This window comes from Theropithecus gelada, chromosome 3 (assembly GCF_003255815.1).
Source record: "Theropithecus gelada isolate Dixy chromosome 3, Tgel_1.0, whole genome shotgun sequence".
Lineage (NCBI taxonomy): Eukaryota > Metazoa > Chordata > Mammalia > Primates > Cercopithecidae > Theropithecus > Theropithecus gelada.
Genome location: NC_037670.1, coordinates 177,257,794 through 177,282,411, shown reverse-complemented (window position 1 = coordinate 177,282,411; position 24,618 = coordinate 177,257,794).

Sequence of the window (24,618 nt, the reverse complement as noted above, 5' to 3'; positions counted from 1 at the left end):
TGTGTTCCTCCCAGATAGCCTATTTGCATTGACTCAGATTTACTGTTTACATATATTTGCTCAAGCCCAGAAGTGTGAATTAAACATTATAATAAGAAATTACTTATTATAAAAAATGTACAATGTACATTTTTTCGTGACGGACACCCTAACAATTCTATTTGGCTACTATAAAATCTATGCATGTCACAAAATTGCAAATGTACCCCGTAAATTTGTACAAATAAAAATATACAAATAAACATTAAAATCCCAGGTACTATCATTAAGCTTGAGGAGAAGGAGTAGAGGTGTTTATAGACAATAATTTAAAAATAAAATAGAAATGTTAATAAAGAAATGGAGATAAAAGAAAAATGAATGTAGGAAAAGAAAGCTAAGGTAAAGCCAGAAATAAAATTAGCAGACAAAAGGCCTTTCCTGCTGTTCTGTTGCCAGAATCCTCCGAGGACTTTCACGAACTGACTTTAACAACTTTAACAGCTAAGGCCAGTGGGGGACTATGACCCATCTGGATTTCCAGTTGGAGCTACGACAGCCTCCCAGGGAATGGGGAGTGAATGAGAACACACAGCTGCCCACTAGGTCTGTATGCAGCCCATGCCTACCCATTTATATCAAAGGAAAGACCCTGAGAGGGATGGCAGGGCAGCAAACTGTGGCAATGCGGGGATGAGAGGGAGGGAGCACAGGTGCTATCTACCTGGGACAGGCATGCAGAGGACTGCAGAAGCACACTGCGTTCGTCAGTATGCTCCAGAGAAACAAACCAAAATAATACATTCACCAATATGTGTGTGTGTCTGTCTGTCTTTTTGTACGTGTGTGTGTGTATGTGTGTGTAGACACAGAGAGTGGGTGGGGGGTAAGGTATTAAAAGGTATTGGTTCACATGATTATGGAGACTAAGAAATTCCACAACCTGCCCTCTGCAGGCTGGAGACCTGGGAAGGCCAGTGGTGGTGTTCAAAGGCCTGAGAGCCTGAGAGTCAATGGTACACATCCCAGTCCAAGCCTGAAGGCCTAGGAACCAGGACTTCCCAGGGAAGAAGAGTCATGCCTCAGTCCAAGCAGTCACATAGAGGGAGGGTGAATTCAACCTTCCTCCGGCTTTTTGCTGTATTCCAGCCTTGAATAGACGGGATAACACTCACCCACGCTGGGGAGTGCCAAGGGTTTTACTGAGTCCAGCAATTCAAATGCTCATCTCTTTTGGAAACAGCCTCGCAGAAACACCCAGAAATAGTGTTTAACCAGCTACCACCTGGACTTCCTGTGGCCCAGTCAAATTGACATATACAATTAACCGTCACACACATCAAGGAAATGTAAGGTACAATATGTCTATCAATAACCATCCCCAGGAGACTCGTGGGTCTAAGAGATGGAAGAAGAGTAAAAACAATGAGTTTTAAAACGTGCTGCTCAGAAAGCCAGAACTTCTGTAATCCAATCATAGAATGTCAGAAATCATCTGAATTATCTAGTCCACACTTCTTGTTTATCTAAGAAATAAATAAACATACAGAATGATACCTGGGAAGGTAAAGTCAGACTTTATCCCAGGCCATCCATACACAGATGAGGACAGGAAGCCAGATCTCTTGATCCCAGCTCAGTACAGGCCCTCTCAAGAGCTTTATTCCATTTTCTTACTTGCTATCTTTTGGATAATAAGTCAATCAAGACACTGGAAATTACTATTAGGACAAAATCCTCCATAATTCCCTACCTTAGTCAGATGAAGCCTTGTTATCCAGATGAAAATGTCTTTGCTCTCAAATGTAAACATATAATTAACTGAATAAATAAACAAATTAAGATACATGCACTCTGATCCCATGGTTAATCTGTTTCACCTCAGCACTGCCATGTGTGATTTTACCTAATAAATGATTATATTCTCTTCAATAAACGGAAACACAGCACACACACCTGAGCATGTCCCACGCGCCGGCCACTGAGTTAGGGATTGTGGGTTTTCCCATTAGACTGCAAGGACCTGGAAAGATAAATTTTTAATTACTTTTCAAAACAACAGTCTACAAATACGTACTGAATGCTGCAAGGCTACAAGCCAAAAGTGTGTGATGTCACTCACGTGGTGCTGGGGGCTGTGCCTGCAGCTGCTATGCCCCCCTCCGTGCAGGTAAGAGCTGCCTCTGCCCATTTCCAGAAATGCACAGCATCTTTCTGACAGAGCACCAAGCTTCCTCCCACCAACCAAGAAAGCCCCCAGATCAGAGTGAAGATCCTGTCCAAGCCAACTAGAAGCCCATCTCCCCTCCCACTACGAGGGTGAGTTTTACCCTCTTGTCCCTTCCCATTTCTTCTGGGGATTCAGGCTATGATTCGACCTGCAAATCCAGGGAAAGCTACAGGTAGCAACCCCAGCATATCAGTTTTGGGGGATTTTGTTTTCGTTTTCCAGCTTTGTTGAGCTATGATTGGCAAATAAAAATTGACTACATTTAGGGTGCACAACGTGATGCTTTAATACACCTATACATTGTGAAACGATTCCCACAGTCAAGCTAATTATCACATTTACCCCCTTACCTTGTTACCACTTTTTTGTATGTGTGATAAGAACTCTTGAGAGCTACGCTCTAAGCAAACTTCACACATACATTTATCATTAACTATAGTCACTGTACTCCATATTAGACTCCCAGAACTTACTCATCTTATAACTGAAGGTTTGGACTCTGTGGCCAACATCTCCCAGCTTTCCCCAACCCCCAGATCCTGGTAACCATCGTTCTGTTCTGTTACTATGAGTTCGACTTTTTTTGACTCTACCTATTGGTGAGATCACAAGGTGTTTGTCTTTCTCTGCCTGGCTTATTTCACTTAGCGTAATACCCTCCAGGTTCATCCATGTTGCAATGGCAGTATCTCCTTTTTAAGGTTGAATAGTATTCCATTGTGTATATGTATGTGTGTATATATATACACCACATTGTCTTTATCTGTTCATCTGTGGGCGCACACTTCATTTGTGTCCATGTCTTAGCTATTATAAATAATGCTTCACATGGTTGACTATTGTGAGACCAGGTGAAGGTCAGGGTATCAGATCAGTACTCAGCAGTAAATGGTCCACACACTCATAAGAGATAATTGAATTGGGGAAAGTTAAATGAAGGTGTCCATTAGTGAATAAAGGGCACATGATCATGATGAAAACACAGTACCAAATTGAGGAAAGGTCACATGATATAAAAACCATGGCAATGCTGAGATAAGACAGATTAACCAAGGGATCAGAGTGCAAGGTATCTTGATTTTTTTCATTTATTGTATGTTTATGTTTGAGAGGAAAAAAACAATTTTTGAGACAGAGTTTCACTCTGTTGCCAGATTGGAGTGCAGTAGTGCAATCTCAGCTCACTGCAACCTCCACCTCCCAGGTTCAAGTGATTCTCCTGCCTCAGCCTCCCAAGTAGCTGGGACTGCAGGTGCATACCACCATGCCCAGCCAATTTTTGTATTTTTAGTAGAGATGGGGTTTCACCATGTTGGCCAGGTTGACCTCGTGATCTGCCTGCCTCGGCCTCCCAAAGTGCTGGGATAACAGGCATGAGCCATCGCACCCGGCCCCATTTTTTACTGGAGAGTGAGATAATCTGATAGAATAGTGATTGCCGAGGATTTGGGTTGAAAGAAACCAGTAAAAGTTCTATTTTGAGAGCTCCAAGGATCTTGATTCTTTTGTCACTTCAGGATGGAGATCCTGAGTGAATGTACTCAGCAAGCTAACGGCTTGCTGAATGGCTTTCCTCCAAATAGCAAACAGTGGAGGTGAGTCATTTTCCCAAATTACACCTGTTCTACTGCCCACAGACCCAGCCGAGGTTCTCAAAGGGAGGAGGCATCAATTCTGACTCCCAGGGGACATTTGGCAATGTCTGCAAATATTTTGTTTTTTGAATTGCATATATTTATGGGGTAGAAGTGATCTTTTGCTATATGTATGCAATGTGGAATGATTAAATCAAGCTCAAATAATATTCATTTTCTCAAATTACATCTGCTCTACTGCCCACATACCCAGCCGAGGTTCTCAAAGGGAAGAGGCATCAATTGACTCCCAGGGGACATTTGGTAATGTCTATAAATATTTTATTTTTTGAATTGCATATATTTATGGGGTAGAAGTGATGTTTTGCTATATGTATACAATGTGGAATGATTAAATCAAGCTCAAATAATATATCTATAACCTCACTTATTTTTTGTGGTGAGACATTCAAAATTTACTCTCATTAGTTTTGAAATATATCATATATAATCATTAACTAAGGGGATAATGTCCAAAACATATAAGGAATTCAAACAACCCAACAGCAAGAAAACAAATAACCCAATTTGAAAATAGGCACAGGACCTGAATAGACGTTTCTCAAAAGAAGACAACAAATGGCCAACAGTTTCATAAAGAAAAGTCCAACATCATTAATCATTGGGGAAATGCAAATTAAAACCACAGTGAGCCATCACCTCACACCTGTTAGAATGGCTATTATCTGTAAATATTTTTGGTTGTCACACTCTGGGAAGGGGGGCTACTGGCATCTGGTGGGTGGAAGCCAGTGATGTTGCTAAACATTGTACAGTGCACAGGACAGTCCCTCACAACAAAGAATTATCTACCGAAAATGTCAGTAGTTCTCGGGCTGAGAAACCTTGCTTTTGCAGAGAATCAATGTGTGCCATGATACATGGTGTGAAGGGTATGTATTGGGCACATGAATGGGGTAAAGGCTAGAGACAGAAAAAAGAATGGAAAACTCTGCAAGAAAAGGTTAGAAATGACCCTTGTTAGACGCAAGCCGTGGAGCAGTTGAGTAGAGAGGTGAATAACCTGAAAAGGCTGAAAATTAATTTGGAGTCATCCCCTCCTCCACTGCTGCTCTTTCTCCGTGTTCCTCAAAAGTTCCAATAAACCTTCCATAAAGGGAGAAAGTTTGGGAGTAGAAAATTTTTCTTTTTACTTCTTCTCCTTAATTCATAGTTTTCCCTACAGATTGAAGGAATGTCGCAGTATTCTCCATCTAAAAGTAACTGAATATTGGTATTTTAAAAAAGAAGCAGTTCAAACATGATTCTGTTTGAAGTGACATCTGATCTCTGAGTAGAGATAAAATATTGAGATAAATATGGATGACTGAAAGTTCTATGGAAATATTTACCAAGTATCTCCTATATCCATTTTGTTACTCGTAACAAAAAACATAATTCAAACCAGCTTAAATAATAAAGATACTTTTATTGGTTCTGGAAATTGCAAAGTCCACAGGCATGTCTTGATCTAGTGGTTCAACGATGTTCTCAAGAGCATCTCTCTACTCTGTGAGAGGCTCAGGCTGTTTAAATGGTAAGGCTAACATCCATGGAACAGTGTGAGCACAGTACAAAAAAGAAGAATTTAACTATGTGCCAACTTGCACAGCACAGGCTGAAAATGTTAGGAATTCTGAAAAGAATACTCTGACTTCCAAGAGGAGAAGAGATTAAAGTTGGCCTCAAAAGATGTGTATGGTTTGCATCCAACGCAGAGGGAAATGGGGGCATGCTAAACAAGAACAAGAAGTGAATGAGACTGGAGACTTGCCTGCCTTGAGCAGAGTGAGAAACCAACCCCCACCTCCAGATTGATTTCCTCTACTGAGGACCTGGCTTCACCATCCACGGTGACCATGCTTGCTTATTTATTTTGACAAGCTCATTTAATTTGAGCAAAAAGAACATCTCATTGAAATGGAAAAGATTTGGGTAGTCAATTCCTTTTACCAGTTTTGCCTTCTAGGAGAAGCATTCTACCTATCACTTTTCTTCTTCAAAACGATTAGTCAATCAGCAAGAAACAGAACCCGTGCTTTTGCTGTGCAGGCTGGTGACAAATGAGAGTGGTAATTTCCCTGAGCAGGCACTTTGGTTTGCCATTTGCCTAACCAGCGGCAGACAAACACAGTGTCTAGATAATGTCTTTAAGATTACAATGGCCTCTTATAAGAGATAACTCAGAGTGATTAGAAATGCTACGACTGCAGACTTGAAGAATGTGGCTCAGCCATGAAGGATTGTTTCCGTATGAACACATATACTTATTGCAGGCACAGAGCTGATAAATCCTTTCTAGTTATTCTGCTTAGTATGAAGGACAACTTAGAAGTATGTCTTCTAAGTTTCTTACAGAATGCTTTTGTCCCATTCAAGAACATGTATGTGGCTCACTGGTCTTTGTTGGAATGCCAGCAAAAGGTTTCAGATGAGATATACAGATATAAGAGATATAAAGATCGCCACAGGCTGACTTCACTATAAAACTCATAAGCTTTCACTTGCCAATATTCATGCAGTTCTTTAATCAAGGTCAGCTGGCTCACCATTGCTGCCTATGAAGCCCATCTATAAATTTAAATAGTACAACATACAAAACATTGATCCACAGCAAGTGAGAGTAACAGCAGCAATAATGGCACCGATATTGAGAAGTTCTTTGAAATTCTCTGGTGCAAACACAGCAAAAAACGTATATATTATTAATAGCTTCTTTTTGTTGTTGTTGTTGTTTGAGATGGAGTCTTGCCCTCACCCAGGCTGGAGTGCAGTGGTACCGTCTGGGCTCACGACAATCTCTGCCTCCTGGGTTAAAACAATTCTCATGCCTCAGCCTCCAGAATAGCTAGGATAACATAGCATGTCATCATACCCAGCTAATTTTTGTATTTTTAGTAAAGACAGCGTTTCACCATATTGGCCAGGCTGGTCTGGAACTCCTGGCCTCAAGCGATTCACCCACCTCGACCTCCCAAAGTGCTGGGATTACAGGTGTGGCCACCATGCCTGGCCTAATAGCTTCTTAAGCCTAGAATTTCAATTGTTTATAAAGATTTCACACAGAAATTTCACTGGTCAGTGCCTTAGTCCATTCAGGCAGCTGGAACAAAATACCTTAGACTGGGTAATTGATAAACACCACAAATGAATTGCTCGCAGTTCTACATTTAGAACTGAAAAGTCCAAGAGCAGGGCACCAGCAGACTCAGTGTCTGGTGAGGGCTCACCCTCTGCTTCAAAGAGGGTGCCTTCTAGCAGTGTCCTCACATGGCAGAAGGGGTGAATGAAATCCCTTGGGCCTCATTTATAAGGGCACATATCCCATTCATGAGGGTTACACCTCATAAGTAACCGCCTCCTGAAGCCCCACCTCTTAATAGTATTGCATTGGAGATTAGGTTCTAACAAACGCATTTTGTGGGGATACAAAGAGTTCCACTTTATTTGTAAAGAAAAAAGTCATAAAATATCCAACCACATTTGTTAACGCCTGGATGTTTAGTCCCTTTTTCATCAGCACTTCTTTAAAAATAGCAGTTGATGTTCTATTTCATCATGTTTAATAAAACTTTATAGTTTATGGACCTCAGTAGACTTCTTAATTAAGGCTGATGTTGGTAACATTGCCAAAAGTCGCAGGACCTAGGCAAGATACATAATTCCTCCCCAGTGTGGTCAGGAATCTATTTTCAGACAAGAAATAGTTTCCTGGCAAGAAATCCTTATGTAGGCAAGAAATCTTGGAAGTGCAGAAATATAAAAGAAAATGTCTGAATTCCTGTTTCCCTGAAGAAAATTTTGCAGCTGTATGCTTCCTAGCTCTGGAGAGCCTAAGAGGCAGGACCAGTACAACTCCCTAACAGAATGAGATCAGCATGGATACTTTTACGAGTATTGATTGATACCACCATGTGCGTTTAAGATTAGGAACTACTTAGTTATGGAACCAGTGATTAAACCCCATATGAGAAGCCGATCTACAAGGTGAGCAGAGTTAAAGAAGTATGGTTCACTTTTATTTGTGCTACCACTCAACCCTTATTAGCCAAACTGTATTATAGTTAGTCATGCAAAATCCTTCATGGAAAAATCACTCTACAATCAATCAAGTTTGAGAAACTGTGAATTAGTCAAGTCCCAGCAGGAAACAGACAGAATGGTCAAATTAGGTATTTTGAAATGAGTGCCATGAGGTATAGACAACATACAAGAAAATCATAAGCTAGTGCAGTCTGTGGGTGCTATTTGCACTTTGCTGCAAGGGGAGTGAGCAGTCACCAAAACAGACAGAAGGCTGTGCAAAGAAGGCGCTGACAACAGCTGTGACTGTCAGTCAAGGTATAGAACCAGCTGTCAGCCACCCACAGGAGGGAGCCAGGGGAGGAAATACTTGGCTATTCTCTGTTCTTTCCCTCTTACCTGCTGAATCTCCACTGTCCAAACCCAACTGGAAAGGAGAGCAAGGGGGCTTGTTATGGAATTGGAACAGACTAGCCTGCCAGGGAACAGAGCAGGGTGGAGAGTGGTGGAGAGTGGGTCTGGAGGAGCAAACAGAAGCCCAGTTCACCTTGCTTGCTACCCCTGCATTTTGGAGAGCAACATGACATATTAGCTTGTTAAAGGCCTTGAGAGGTTCTCTTAAACAGAAAGTTATTCAGTAATGTTTTGCCTATTGTTTCCCTGATTCATTTGACCTCAGCCTGTTTTCTTTCACATAACATGCTGTTCTGTGGAACCTACTGGGGAAAATACTGTTCTTAACTGACCACTTCTCTGTGAATCCACTTATGCATTTACTCACGCCTTCACAAAATGTCAATGGAGCATCCCAATGGGTGAGGCACTGTTGGATACAGATGTGAACAAGATGGTTAAGATAGCCTCACTTTCCATATTTACCCAGCACAGATCTGATGTTATTACAATTGTAGCACAGCCACCTGGATTGCTGTAACTGCATCCTACTGGTATCCTTGCTTCTAGTCTTACTCCTCCCCACTCTCCTCCACCTGTGGGTAAAAATGCAAATCAGATTCTGCCACTACTCTAACACTCTTTAACGATGTTCCATTGATCGTAAGATAAAGTGAAAAGATAATATGCTAGTGTGGTTTCCAACGCCCTTCAAGATTTGGCCTGTCCACCTGTCCAGCTTAATTTTATCATTCTCTTCAATCATACTGAACTGACCATTTTTCATTTTCCTAAATATATTTTATTCTTCCCTGGACTTTTTCTCCCCTCCTCTCCATGACCTTGTTGAGTACTCTAAGAAGTCTCTGATGACTCTCCCACATCTGATTCCAGTGCCCTTCTCTGTGTTCCCATAGTATTCTGTCCTTTCTCTATTTTAATAGGTTTTACCCTTCTTTGAAATTGCCCTTTCCATGTCTAAATCTCCTCCCAGACAGAAAATGAGTCTAATTTTAATCCAAAATTGTATCCAATATTATCACATTTATATCTCTGGTATCTAGCACATAATAGATGGTCTACGAATATTTGTTGAATAAATAAATACAAGATTAGTTACTGCCTTTTCATTGTAGCAACTTTCAATATACAAGCACAACAAATCATGGGAGGCCCAACAAATCATGTCCATTGCCTTTTCATGAGATTCCATTATCATCTCCCTAGAAGACAGAGATATGGGCCCAGCAAGATGGAAGTGAGGTAAAATTTTAAAAAGAGAACTCTGAAAAGCAGTCCCCTTTAAAAAGTGCTATATACAATGTTCACTCATTTTATAATCTTGCCTGAGATTTGAACTTGTTTCCAAGTCAAAATGCATGAAAGAAGTGTGATAAAAGTTTTTGTTCAATTACACAGCCAGTCAACAATTACTGTGCAACCTGAGAAGAAATGAGAGAGAATAAGAAATGTCACCTCTGCCCCGCCAATTAACAAAAACATTCACCCAGAGGTCTGTGGAAAATTAAGATGCAGAAAGGAGAAACCAGCGGAATGCTTTGGAATCTTATCAAAAGCAGTGAGGCATCCCCAAAGTATGGGGGTGGAGGCCTCTCACTGAAGTGTGCAGCCAGGTGCACATTACATGTGGTTGCAAAAGCAAAGGGGATGAAGAAAAAGGAGAGGAAAAGCATCAAAAGGCACCTGAGGGCAACGTGGAAGAAACAGGATTCACAGACAGAAGTAAATACAAAGAAAAGGTCAATCTAACGATGAATAAAATCCAGCTTGCTACAAAGTCGTTATCTAATTTTCTTTTCTGTTTTTCCCTTTTATTTAAAATGGACACATCTGAAGTCCTAGCCAAAGCAATCAGACAAGAGAAAGAAAGACAGGTCATCCAAATCAGTAAAGAGGAAGTCAAATTGTCGCTGTTTGCTGATGATATGATCATATACTTAGAAAACTCTAAAGACTCATCCAAAAAGCTCCTAGAAGTGGCAAATAAATTCGGAAAGGTTTTAGGATACAAAATTAACATACACAAATCAGTAGCTCTGCTATACACCAACAGCAACCAAGCTGAGAATCAAATCCAGAAATCAACTCCTTTCACAATAGCTGGGAAAAAAAAAAAAAAAAAAAAAAAACTTAGTAATATACCTAACCAAGGACATGAAAGACCTCTACAAGGAAAACTACAAAACATTGCTAAAAGAAATCATCAATGACACAAACCAATGGAAATACACCCCATGCTCATTGATGCAGAATCAATGTTGTGAAAATGACCAGACTGCCAAAAGCAATCTACGAACTCAATGCATTTCCCATGAAAATACCATCATCATTCTTCACAGAACTGAAAAAAAAGCAATCCTAAAATTCATTTGAAACCAAAAAGGAGCCCACATAGCCAAAGCAAGACTAAGCAAAAAGAACAAATCTGGAAGCATCACATTAACTAATTTCAACCTGTACTATAAGACCATAGTCACCAAAACAACATGGTACTGGTATAAAAACAGGCACATACACCAATGTAACAGCATAGAGAACCCAGAAATTAAGCCAAATACTTACAGCCAACTGATGTTTCACAAGGCAAACAAAAAAATAAAGTGGGGAAAGAACACCCTATTCAATAAATGATGCTGGGAAAATTGGCAAGCTACAGGTAGAAGACTAAAACTGGATCCCCATCTCTCATCTTATACAAAGATAAACTCAAGATTGATCAAAGACTTAAATCTAAGACGTAAAACTGTAAAGCTTCTGGAAGATAACATCAGAAAAACTCTTCTAGACATTGGCTTAGGCAAAGACTTCATGACCAAGAACCCAAAAGCAAATGCAACAAAAACAAAGATAAATAGATGGGACTTAATTAATTAAAAAGCTTCTGCACAGCAGAAGAAGTAATCAGCAGAGTTAAGAGACAACCCACAGAGTGGAAGAGAATCTTCACAATCTATATATCCAACAAAGGACTAATATCCAGAATCTGCAAAGAACTCAAACAAATCAGCAAGAATAAAATCAACAATCCCAACAAAAAGTGTGCTAAGGACATGAATAGATAATTCTCAAAAAATACATAAATGGCCAATGAACATATGAAAAAGTGCTCAACATCACAATTATTCAGGGAAATGTAAATCAAAATGACAATGCAATACCACCTCACTCCTGCAAGAATGGCCATAATAAAAAAATAACAGATGTTGGCATGGATGTGGTGAAAAAAGAACCTTTACACTGTTGGTGAGAATGTAAACTAGTACAACCACTATGAAAAACAGTGTGAAGATTCCTTAAAGAACTTAAAGTAGATCTACTGTTGATCCAGCAATCCCACTACCAGGTTCTGACCCAGAGGAAAAGAAGTCATTACATGAAAAAGATACTTGCACCTGCATGTTTCTAGCAGCACAATTCGCAATTGCAAAAATATGGAACCAGCCCAAATGCCCATCAATCAACGAGTGGATAAAGAAACTGGTTTTTTTATATATATATATACCATGGAATACTACTCATCCATAAAAAGGAAAGAAATAATGGCATTTGCAGCAACCTGGATGGAATTGGAGACTATTATTCTAAGTAAAGTAACTTAGGAATGGAAAACCAAACATCGTGTATTTTTACTCTAATATGGTTTGGCTGTGTCCCCAACAAAATCTCATTTTGAATTGTAGCTCCCATAATTCCCATGTATAGTAGGAGGAACCCAGTGGAAGATAATTGAATCATGGGGGCTGTTTCCCCCATAATGTTCTCATGGTAGTCTCACAAGACCTGATGATTTTATAAGGGGAAACCTCTTTCACTTGATTCTCATTCTCTCTTGCCTGCCACCATGTAAGACATGCCTTTTGCCTTCTGCCATGATTGTGAGGCCTCCCCAGCCATGTGGAACTGACAGTCAATTAAACTCTTTCCTTTATAAATTACACAATCTCAGATATGTCTTTATGAGCAGTGTGAGAACATACTAATACACACTCATAAGTGGGAGCCAAACTATAAGGACACAAAGGCTTAAAAATGGTACATTGGACTTTGGGGACTCAAGGGAAAGGGTTGGGGGTGGCAAGGGATAAAAGACTACACACTGGGTACAGTGCACACTGTTCAGGTGATGGGTGCACCAAAAACTCAAGAGATCACCAATAAAGAACTTATTCAAGTAAGCAAACTCCACCTGTTCCCCAAAATCCTATTGAATTTAAAAAAAATTAAAACTTAAAAAGGTAATACTGATTATTTAATATTTTAATGAGGACAAAAATTCTTGCTATTGTTAACTAAAACAAAAAATAAATATGTCTTAGTTAATCTTTATTAAATAAATAAATAAAATTGACCCATCTGATAGAAACTTGATGTTGGTGACCGGAGTCTAGTGAATCAGCTGGGTTGAGCAACAGTCAGGGTGTGGGAGAAAATAGTCAGGAAATCTGATTTCTAGTCTTGGCTTGCTACATATCACAGTTTTTCCCAGAAAAGTTCCTGTACCTCAGTTTTCTTGTTTGCAAAATGAGAGAATATTGCCCGGATACCTCATGAGTTGATTATTTCAAGGGAAGCTTGGAAAATAAAGCAATATACAAATCTAAGAAATATGTTTTTCAGGGAAGATGCTCTATGACATGGGCTGATAAACTACACCATTGGGCCCAGTCCAGCCTGCCATCGGCTCATGTAGGTAAAGTCTTGTTGAAGCACAACCATGCCCATTTGTTTACTATTGTCCATGCTGCTTTTGCACAACAACAGCAGAGCTGAGTAATCAGAGACCATATGGCCCACAAAGCCTAAAATATTTACTATCTAGCTCAGTATTTTATAAAACTTGCCAACACCGATCTATCATGTAGCTTTGAACTTCATAAATGAATGTATAAAGGTGATTTTAATGAATTATTTTATGTCTACTGCATGTATCTTTGTCTTCTTTCTAAACGGTCATAACCCCAAATCTCCTTCCTCATTATAAAGTGACATGGTAGAAAGTCTCCTTTCGATTTTGTGGCTTTTTAATTTGACTATAGTTCCCTTAAGAGACTACACAATGTTCATTGTATTTTAGGGATGCCCTCCTCAGAATTTACCTGTGGAGTGCATTCATTGGAAAGACAATTCTTCCTTTAGTTAGAGTGGATTTGAATACTGGAAATACCTACATAGGTGGACGCAAATGTGAAGAAGAAACAATTTCAAGTGTTGCTTTGCCATCTTTGAGGCTTCCAGGCCCCAAAGGAGTCCAATGAGTTCCCCTGTTCCCTGTCTTGCTTGTTCCCCTGTTGGCTGGACCAGTGTCCCCCATCAGTCCCCAACCTCACGTGTCTCCATCCCCTGCCACCCCATGAAACAAACAAGCCAATCACATCCTCCCATAGGCACCAGGGGCCACCACACCCCCTTGTTTTTACAAAGCCTGCCTCCACACCCCTCTGGTCCACTCTGTTCCTGAGTGCACCCCTCACGTGGCCCCGCCTAGTGTGTGGTGTCCTCTTCCCAGGCAGGCTGTGGGTATACGTAACTAATAAACTGCTGTTGATCACATCTGTCCAGTGCAAGGTGTCATGTATTCAGCTACCTTGTGCAATGGAAGGGGGCAGGGAGGTATTCTTCCTCAACCAGCATGGTGAATAATGATAGAACAGCGTGCAGCTGGGAGCCACCAGCAGCCAGGCTATGGGTAAATCATCTCTAAAGAAAGGATCTTGGCAAAGCACCACAATACTCATTAAAGTTAATCCCTTCCACTGCACAGATCAACTTGCTCTTTACATTAAGTTTGTTTCATTTGAGTAAAGCACTGGGACCACTGAGCACCAAAGAGATTCTTCCCTATGCCCATTGTGTGGCAGCAGGCCTACCTCCCACTGGTAATGAGTCAATTTTCACTGCAGATTGTGACTTTTCTCTTCTGGATGGTTTCTTGGCACCAAGTGATCAAGCAGCAGCCGTAGGTAAAAGTTCTATGAGACTCTCATCGTGTCCACTGGTGGAAGTAATTTCCTTCTGGAAGCCAGGACCTCTTAACATGTAGAGCATGAAATTGCAGGGACCAGAGCATAAATTTCAAGTGAGTCGAAGAGAGTCATGAAGAATGTGGTGTCATCTCTATTTTCCATTCCTTACACCAAGTGAAGACACAGATGTGTCATATAACAGTCATTGATTTAGGGTATCTATGCTGTCCTGGAAAAGAGCACCTGTGGTAAATTTAAAATGGCTGCAGATTTTTTGCTACTGGTCCCACTGAGATGTCATCGAGAGGGAGAGTCTATATCCCCTCCTCCTGAATCTGGGCCGGGACTGTGACTTCTGTGGTTAATAGTGTGCTACAGAAGTGATACCCCATGACTTTCAAGGCTGGGTCATAAGAAACCTTGCAGCTAGGCCTGGAATGTTTGCACTTGGGATCATCCCTCTTGGAATAAGCCAAGAGGCTATGAGAAGCCCAACCCACATGGAGAAGCCACCAGTGAGGGCTCCAGTTGATCATCCCTGTTGAACTCCCAGCCAATAACCAGCATCAACTTTAAGCTACTGGGGCTAGAGGGATGAGTTGCGGGAGAGGTGCCAACACAATAATAGAAGATATGTGGTCTGGGCCACCTGCTCATGTAGCTTACTTGTACCTGCCGGATTTGTTCTTGCCTACACCTACATGCACCATCTCTGTTTTACGATGAATTTCTTCTGGGCTCACTTGCCTATATCTTTGTGGGTATAACCTGATGCAGTTCATGATGGGGCACTGGTCAGCTGGTCACCTGATGCTCCATGGTCAAACACTGTGCCTCTACCAGAGCCCAGGACAGGGCATGACAGGAGCTACTTTTGGAATGCTTTATAGTTATCTCCTATGGTTGGTAATGTCCTTGGTCCCAGTAGATCCTAAAGAGATACATTCTGATTATCCAGTTGAAGCTTGCCAAATGTTCCACATAGCATCCTTTCCCACCTTTATGATATCTACAGGGTCATACATTGTCAGGTCAAATGGCAAAAATGGGAGGACCAGCTGTGCTGCAGCCTGGAAATGATGTAGATGCCTGCCTGGGCTTTGGTTCCACTCAAAAATGCATAACCGCCATGTCTCCTCTAAACGGGTACAATCAGTATTCCAAAGTGTCAAAGATGTCACTCCATAATCCAGGGTGCTCGTCAAATTCTCTTCTTTCTTGGCTGTGGGCAATACTAGATTCAACAATTCATCCTTTATTTAGAGGGGATGTCCCAGCAAGTCCCAGACTTCCAGACACCTACAAATTTTGTGACTATGACAGATCCCTGAACCTTCATAACATTTATTTTTCCATCCTCTGAACAATGTGAACATACGCCTTATCAAGTTCTCTAACATATTTGCCATTTCTTGTTCATCCAGCATGATGAACATGATGCCATAGATAGAGTGCACCCATGTAGTATCACACACAATTCCTAGATGGTCCAGGGATCTTCAGACTATAAAATAACAGATGGTGGGGGAGTTAATATAACCGCAGAGCAAGACTCTAAACATTTACTGTTGTGCTTTTCACAAAAACATAAGCTGTTTTTGATTCACCTACCTGATAAAGATGTTAAAAATGTATTCACCGTCTCATCAGATGCATACCTAACAGAGGAAACTGTGTTAATCATGGCTTAGTATGTGCAATTATCTGGTCCTTTTGATCCTTTCTTCTACCATCTGTCATGACAGCTCTGGCATTTCTGCTTCACTTACTCTGGGCCATTGATTTTCTCAAGAATTTCAAGAGCCATCCTGGCAATGTATCAGCCCCTTTCCCATGGTCCTTGCCAGTTGTTATATCTTCTGTCATAAGGTATTGCTTCCACATCCATAACCTCTCCTTTACCCAATTCTATGTTCTGTCCCCCTTGATTCAGCACCCTTGGGACACACTCCAATGCCTGCTAGTAGACCCTGGAGGACTTCAGATTATGAGCTTCCTCCTCACTTGGCAGCTCAGCATGACCCTCTTTGGGCTCTGTTGGGATTTGACACTTGTTATCAGATTGCTGCCAGAAACACCCTGAAGGGGAAGGCATTGTCTTTTAAGAAACCTGACTCTTTTGAGACCTCTGCATAATCTTCAAGCAAGGAGTCATGTTTTAGCAAGATGGAATAGGCCACTTCTTTAGGACGAGCAGTATGAGAAATGCTGGATGCTCAAGTCTCAAGAGCATCTACTCACCCACCCTCATCTCAGACCTCAGGTTTCTACTCTGTTATGGGGCTTAATTTTGTCTTCCCCAAAATATGCTGAAGTCCCAATCTCTAAGACCTGGGAAAGTGACCTTATTTGGAAATAAAGTCTTTACTGAGGTAATCAAGTTAAAATAAGATCATTATAGTGAACCATAATTCAATATAACTGTTGTTCTTATACAAAGGGGAAATCTGGACATAGACATGACACAGGGAGAACGCCACATGAAGATGAAGGCAGAGATTGGGGTGATGCATCTAGATGCCAAAAAACACCAAAGACAGAAAACCACTAGAAGATAGGGAAGAGGCACAAAACAGATTCTCCCTCACAGTCCCCAGAAGGAACCCACCCTGCCAACACTTCTGTCTGGGACCTCCAGCCTGCAGAACCATAAGTCAACCAATTCCTATGGTTGAGCCTCTCAGTCTGCAGTGCTTTATTACCAGAACCCAAGGACACTAATGCAAACTCCTTCCCCTCTGGGGTTCCCAGGCTGATAGGAACTGCACTTCTATGTGGCTCTCTCTCTTGCCTGTTTGGATCATCTATTCTGGCGGAAGTGTCAAGAGCAGCCCCATCAAAAGGCCCACATGGTGAGGAAATGAAGCCTCCTGCCAGGTCACATGAGTGAGCTTGGGCACAGGACTTCTATCCCCCATTGAGATGGCCATAGCCCTGGCCAACAGCTTGACTGCAACCTCGAGAGACACCTTGAGCCAGATCTACCCAGCTAAGTCAAGCCTGTTCATAATTTTTTTTTTTTTTGAGACAGAGTTTTGCTCTTGTTGCCCAGGCTGGTGTACAATGGCACAATCTCAGCTCACTGCAACCTCCACCTCCCGAGTTCAAGGGATTCTTCTGCCTCAGCCTCCCAAGTAGCTGGGATTAGAGGTGCCCACCACCACGCCTGGCTAAGATGGGGTTTCACCATGTTGGCCAGGCTGGTCTTGAACTCCTGACCTCAGGTGATCCATCCACCTTGGCCTACCAAAGTGCTGGGATTATAGTCATGAGCCATCGCGCCCGGCAAGCCTGTTCATAATTTTAAGCTGCTAAGGTTTGGGCTACACTGTGGTGCTACAGTAGTTAATACAGATGGCCTTCAGGATTTCAGAGACTGAGACATTTTCATCTGTATTCCTCATTAACAAGCTCATTTGGAGGGTAGTACAAGGTTAGGACATTTTTACTGGGAACAGAGCAGTTTGTTGTGTCAAAAATTAATGTGCTTAAGATAGCTGAGTAGGAACAGCTCCAGTCTGCAGCTCCCAGCAAGACTGATGCAGAAAGCAGGTGATTTCTGCATTTCCAACTGAGGTATACGGCTCATCTCATTGGGACTGGTTAGACAGTGGGAGCAGCCCACAGAGAGTAAGCCAAAGCAGGGTGGGGCATCGCCTCACCTGGGAAGTGCAAGGAGTCGGGGAACTCCCTCCCCTAGCCAAGGGAAGCCCTGAGGGACTATGCCATGAGGAACCGTGCTATGGGGCCCAGATGCTATGCTTTTCCCATGGTATTCACAACCTGCAGACCAGAGGATTCCTTCTAGTGCCTATACCATCAGGGCCCTGGGTTTCAAGCACAAAACTGGGCAGCCATTTGGGCAGACACCAACCTAGCTACAGGAGGGTTTTTTTTTTTCATATTCCAGTGGTACCTGGAATGCCAGTGAGACAGAACTGTTCACCCCACTGGATATGGGGCTGAAGCCAAGGAGCCAAGTGGTCTAGTTCAGCAGATCCTACCCCCATGGAGCCCAGCAAGCTAAGATCCACTGGCTTGAAATTCTCACTGCCAGTGCAGCAGTCTGAGGTCCACCAGGGACGCTGGAGCTTGGTAGGGGGAGGGGAGTCTGCCATTACTGAGGCTTGAGCAGGTAGTTTCCCCCTCACAGTGTAAACAAAGCTGCAGGGAAGTTCCAACTGGGCAGAGCCCACCACAGCTCAGCAAAGCCGTTATAGCCACACTGCCTCTCTAGATTCCTTCTCTCTGGTCAGGGCATCTCTGAAAGAAAGGCAGCAGCCCATCAGGGGCTTATAGATAAAAGTCCCTTCTCCCCTGGGACAGAGCACCTAGGGGAAGGGGTGGATGTGAGTGCAGTCTCAGCAGACTTAAACGTTTCTGCCTGCCAGCTCTGAAGACAGCATAGGCTCTCCCAGCACAGTACTCAAGCTCTGCTAAGGGTTAGAATGCCCCCTCAACCACTTGACCCCCATGCCTTCTGACTGGAAGACACCTCCCAGCAGGGGTTGACAGACACTTCATACCCGAGAGCTCTGACTGGCAATTAGCAGGTGCCCCTCTGGGATGAAGCTACCAGAGGAAGGAACAGGCAGCAATCTTTGCTGTTCTGCAGCCTCTGCTGGTGATACCCAGGCAAACAGGATCTGGAGTGGACCTCCAGCAAACTCCAGCAGACCTGCAGCAGAGGAGCCTGACTGTTAGAAAGAAAACTAACAAACAGAAAGGAATAGCATCAACATCAACACAAAGAATGTCCACACAAAAACCCCATCCAAAGGTCACTAGCATCAAAGACCAATAATCCACAAGATAGGGGAAATCCATAGATAAATCCACAAGATAGGGGAAAAAAGCAGCACAAAAAGAGTGAAAATTCCCAAAACCAGAACGCCTCTTCTCCTCCAAAAGATCACAACTCCTCGCCAGCAAGGGAACAAAACTGAATGGAAAATGAGTTTGATGAATTGACAGAAGTAGGCTTCTGAAGGTAATAACAAACTCCTCCAAGTTAAAGGAGCATGTTCTAACCCAATACAAGGAAGCTAAGAACCTTGATAAAAGGTTACAGGAACTACTAACTAGAATAACCAGTTTAGAGAAGAACATAAATGACCTGATGGAGCTGAAAAACACACCACAAGAACTTCATGAAGCATGCACAAGTGTCAATAGCTGAATTCATCAAGTGGAAGAAAGGATATCAGAGATTGAAGATCAACTTAATGAAATAAAGCATGAAGACAAGATTAGAGAAAAAAGGACGAAAAAGAATGAACAAAGCCTCCAAGAAATATGGGACTATGTGAAAAGACCAAATCCACATTTGATTGGTGTACCTGAAAGTGATGGGGAGAATGGAAGCAAGTTGGAACACACTCATCAGGATATTATCCAGGAGAACTTCCCCAACCTAGCAAGACAGACCAACATTCAAATTCAGGAAATACAGAGAACACCACAAATATACTCCACAAGAAGAACAACCCCAAGACACATAATCATCAGATTCACCAAGGTTGAAATGAAGGAAAAAATGTTAAAGGCAGCCAGACAGAAAGGTTAGGTTACCCACAAACGGAAGCCCATCAGACTAACAGTGGATATCCCTGCAGAAACCATACAAGCCAGAAGAGAATGGGGGCCAATATTCAACATTTTTAAAGAAAAGAATTTTCAACCCAGAATTTCATATCCAGCCAAACTAAGCTTCAGAAGCAAATGAGAAATAAAGTCCTTTACAGAAAAGCAAATGCTGAGATATTTTGTCACCACCAGGCCTGCCTTACAAGAGCTCCTAAAGGAGGCACTAAACATGGAATGGAAAAACTGGTACCAGCCACTGCAAAAACATACCAAATTGTAAAGACCATCAACACTATGAAGAAACTGCATCAACTAATGGGCAAAATAACCAGCTAGCATCATAATGACAGGATCAAAATCACACATAACAGTATTAACCTTAAATGTAAATGGGCTAAATGCCCCAATTAAGACACAGACTGGCAAATTGGATAAAGAGTCAAGATGTATTGGTGGGCTGTATTCAGGAGACCAATCTCACATGCAAAGACACACATAGGCTCAAAATAAAGGGATGGAGGAAGATTTACCAAGCAAATGGAAAGAAAAAAAAAAAAAAGCAGGGGTTCTAATCCTAGTCTCTCATAAAACAGACTTTAAACCAACAAAGATCAAAAAAGACAAAGAAGGGCATTACACAATGATAAAGGGATCAATGCAACAAGAAGAGCTAACTATCCTAAATATATATGCACCCAGATTCATAAAGCAAGTTCCTAGAGACCTACAAAGAGACTTCGACTCCCACACAATAATAGTGGGAGACTTTAACACCCCACTGCTAATATTAGACAGATCAATGAGACAGAAAATTAACAAGGATATTCAGGATTTGAACTCAGCACTGGACCAAGCGGACCTAATAGACATCTACAGAACTCTCCACCCAAAATCAACAGAATATACATTATTCTCAGCACCACATGGCACTTATTCTAAACTTGAGCATATAATTGGAAGTAAAACACTTCTCAACAAAAGCAAAAGAAGAAAAATCGTAACAGTCTCTCAGACCAAAGTGCAATCAAATTAGAACTCAGGATTAAGAAGCTCACTCAAAACCGCACAACTACATGGAGACAAAAGAACTGTTCTTTCATCTACTGGGTAAATAACAAAATTAAGGTAGACATAAATAAGTTTTTTGAAACAAGTGAGAACAAAGACACAATGTACCAGAATATCTGGGACACAGCTTAAGCAGTGCTTAGAAGGAAATTTATAGCACTAAATGCCCACAGGAGAAAGCGGGAAAGATCTAAAATTGACACCCTAACATCACAATTAAAAGAACTAGAGAAGCAAGAGCAAATAAATTCAAAAGCTAGCAGAAAACAAGAAATAACTAAGATCAGAGCAGAACTGAAGGAGACAGAGACACAAAAAAAAACCCTTCAAAATATCAATGAATCCAGGAGCTAGTTTTTTGAAACTATTAACAAAATAGATAGACTGCTAGCCAGACTAATGAAGAAAAGAGAGATGGATCAAATAGACACAATAAAAAAATGATAAAGGGGATATGACTACTGATCCCACAGAAATACAAACTATCATCAGAGAATACTATAAACACCTCTATACAAATAAACTAGAAAATCTAGAAGAAATGGATAAATTCCTAGACACATACACCCTCCCAAGTCTAAACCAAGAAGAAGTTGAATCCCTGAATAGACTAATAACAAGTTCTGAAATTGAGGCAGTAATGAATAGCCTACCACCAAAAAAAAAAAAAAAAAAAGCCCAGGACCAGAAGGATTCACAGCTGAATTCTACCAGAGGTACAAAGAGGAGCTGGTAGCATTCCTTCTGAAACTATTCCAAACAATAGAAAAAGAGGGTCTCCTTTCTAACTCATTTTATGAGTCCAGCATCATCCTGATACCAAAACCCAGCAGAGACACACGAAAAAAGAAAATTTCGGGCCAATATCCCTGATGAACATCAATGCAAAAATCCTCAATAAAATACTGGCAAACTGAATCCAGCATCACATCAAAAAGCTTATCCACCACTATCAAATCGTCTTCATCCCTGGGATGCAAGGATGGTACAACATCAATAAATGTAATCCATCATATAAACAGAACTAGTGACAAAAACCGCATGATTATCTCAATAGATGCAGAAAAGGACTTTGATACAATTCAACACCGCTTCATGCTAAAAGCTCTCAATAAACTAGGTACTGATGGAACCTATCACAAAAAATAAGAGCTATTTATGACAAACCCACAGCCAATATCATACTGAATGGGCAAAAGATGGAAGTATTTCCTTTGAAAACTGGCACAAGACAAGGATGTACTCTCTCACCACTCCTATTCAACATAATCTTTCCAGGGCAATTAGGCAAGAGAAAGAAATAAAGGTATTCAAATAGGAAGAGAGGAAGTCCAATTGTCTCTGTTTGCAGATGACACGATTGTACATTTAGAAAACCCCATCATCTCAGCCCAAAATCTCCTTAAGCTGATAAGCAACTTCAGCAAAGTCTCAGGATACAAATAAATGTGCAAAAATCACAAGAATTTCTACACACCAATAATAGACAAACAGCCAAATCATGAGTGAACTCCTGTTCACAATTGCTACAAAGAGAATAAAATACCTAGGAATACAATTTACAAGGGATGTAAGGGACCTCTTCAAGGAGAACTACAAACCACTGCTCAAGGAAATAAGAGAGGACACAAACAAATGGAAAAATATTTCATGCTCATAGATAGGATGAATCAATATCATGAAAATGGCCATACTGCCTAAAGTAATTTACAGATTCAATGCTATCGTCACCAACCTACCATTGACTTTCTTCACAGAATTATTATGGATCCAAAAAAGAGCCTGTATAGCCAAGACAATACTAAGTAAAAAGAATAAAGCTGGAGGCATCACGCTACCTGACTTCAAACTATACTACAAGGCTACAATAACAAAATCAGCATGGTATTGGTACCAAAACAGATATATAGAACAATGGAACAGAACAGAGGTCTCAGAAATAACGCCAAACATCTACTACCATCTGATGTTTGACAAACCTGACAAAAACAAGCAATGGGGAAAGGATTCCCTATTTAATAAATGATGTTGGGAAAACTGGCTAGCCATATACAGAAAACTGTAACTGGACCCTTTCCTTAAACCTTATGCAAAAATTAACTCAAGATGGATTAAAGACTTAAACATAAGACCTAAAACCATAAAAACCCTAGAAGAAAACCTAGGTAATACCATTCAGGACATAGGCATGGGCAAAGACTTTATGACTAAAACACCAAAAGCAAGGACAACAAAAGCCAAAATTGACAAATGGGATCTAATTAAACTAAAGTGTTTCTGCACAGCAAAAGAAGCTACCATCAGAGTGAACAGGCAACCTACAGAATGGGAGAAAAATTTTGCAATCTATCCATCTGACAAAGGGCTAATATCCAGAATCTACAAGGAACTTAAACAAATTTACAAGAAAAAAAAACAATCCCATCAAAAAGTGGGTGAAGAATATGAACAGACACTTCTCAAAAGAAGACATTTATGTGCTCAACAACCATATGAACAAAAGCTCATCATCCCTAGTCATTAGAGAAATGCAAATCAAAACCATAATAAGATATCATCTCATGCCAGTAAGAATGGGGATCATTAAAAAATCGGGAAACAACAGATGCTGGAGATCATGTGGAGAAACAGGAACACTTTTACACTGTTGATGGGAGTGTAAATTAGTTCAACCATTGTGGAAGACAGTGTAGTGATTCCTCAAGGATCTAGAACCAGAAATACCATTTGACCTGGCAATCCCATTACTGGATACATACCCAAAGGATTATAAATCATGCTACTATAAAGACACATGAACACGTATGTTTATTGTGGCACTATTCACAATAGCAAAGACTTGGAACCAACCTAAACGCCCATCAGTGATAGACTGGATAAAGAAAATGTGGCACATATACACCATGGAATACTATGTAGCCATAAAAAAGGATGAGCTCATGTCCTTTGTGGGGACACAGATGAAGCTGGAAACCATCATTCTCAGCAAACTGACACAGGAACAGAAAACCAAAGACTGCATGTTCTCACTCAAAAGTGGGAGCGGAACAATGAGAACACATGGACACAGGGAGGGGAACATCCCACACTGGGGCCTGTCGGTGGGTGGGGAGCCAGAGGAGGGATAGGATTAGGAGAAATACCTAATGTAGATGATGGGTTGATGGGTGCAGCAAACCTCCATGGCATGTGTATACCTGTATAACAAACCTGCACGTTCTGCACGTGTATCCCAGAACTTAAAATATAATTTTTTTAAAAGAGAAATCTCTCAAATCAGTCATTCAGCATTTGGAAGTTATGTTTTCACAATGTATTGCTGTGAAGGGTCAAAAATAAACAAAAATTATATGGTAACAAAATTAATGTGTTTGAGCACTAAAGAACAAAGATTCAGTCCTTAAACACAAAGATAATCATAGATTACTGTGCTCATCAACACCCCCTTCTCAGGGCCACTGCAGTCAAATCCAGCTGCTGAGAATATGGGCTGAGAGCTCACAGCTGCACTTCCCACTGGAATTACCCTCAACCACGTGCAACTGCATCAGCCACAGTTATGACCTGTCAGGACTTATCGATTCAGGGATACAAAGGATGAGCCCCTTGCTTCAAACTGGGAGAAATATGAAGACGTACCCACGCTCCAGGTAGAATCGGCTGGAGCAACAGATGCAACCGCACTGCAGTTCAGTTTTTACCTCTGCCCAATCCTGCATAC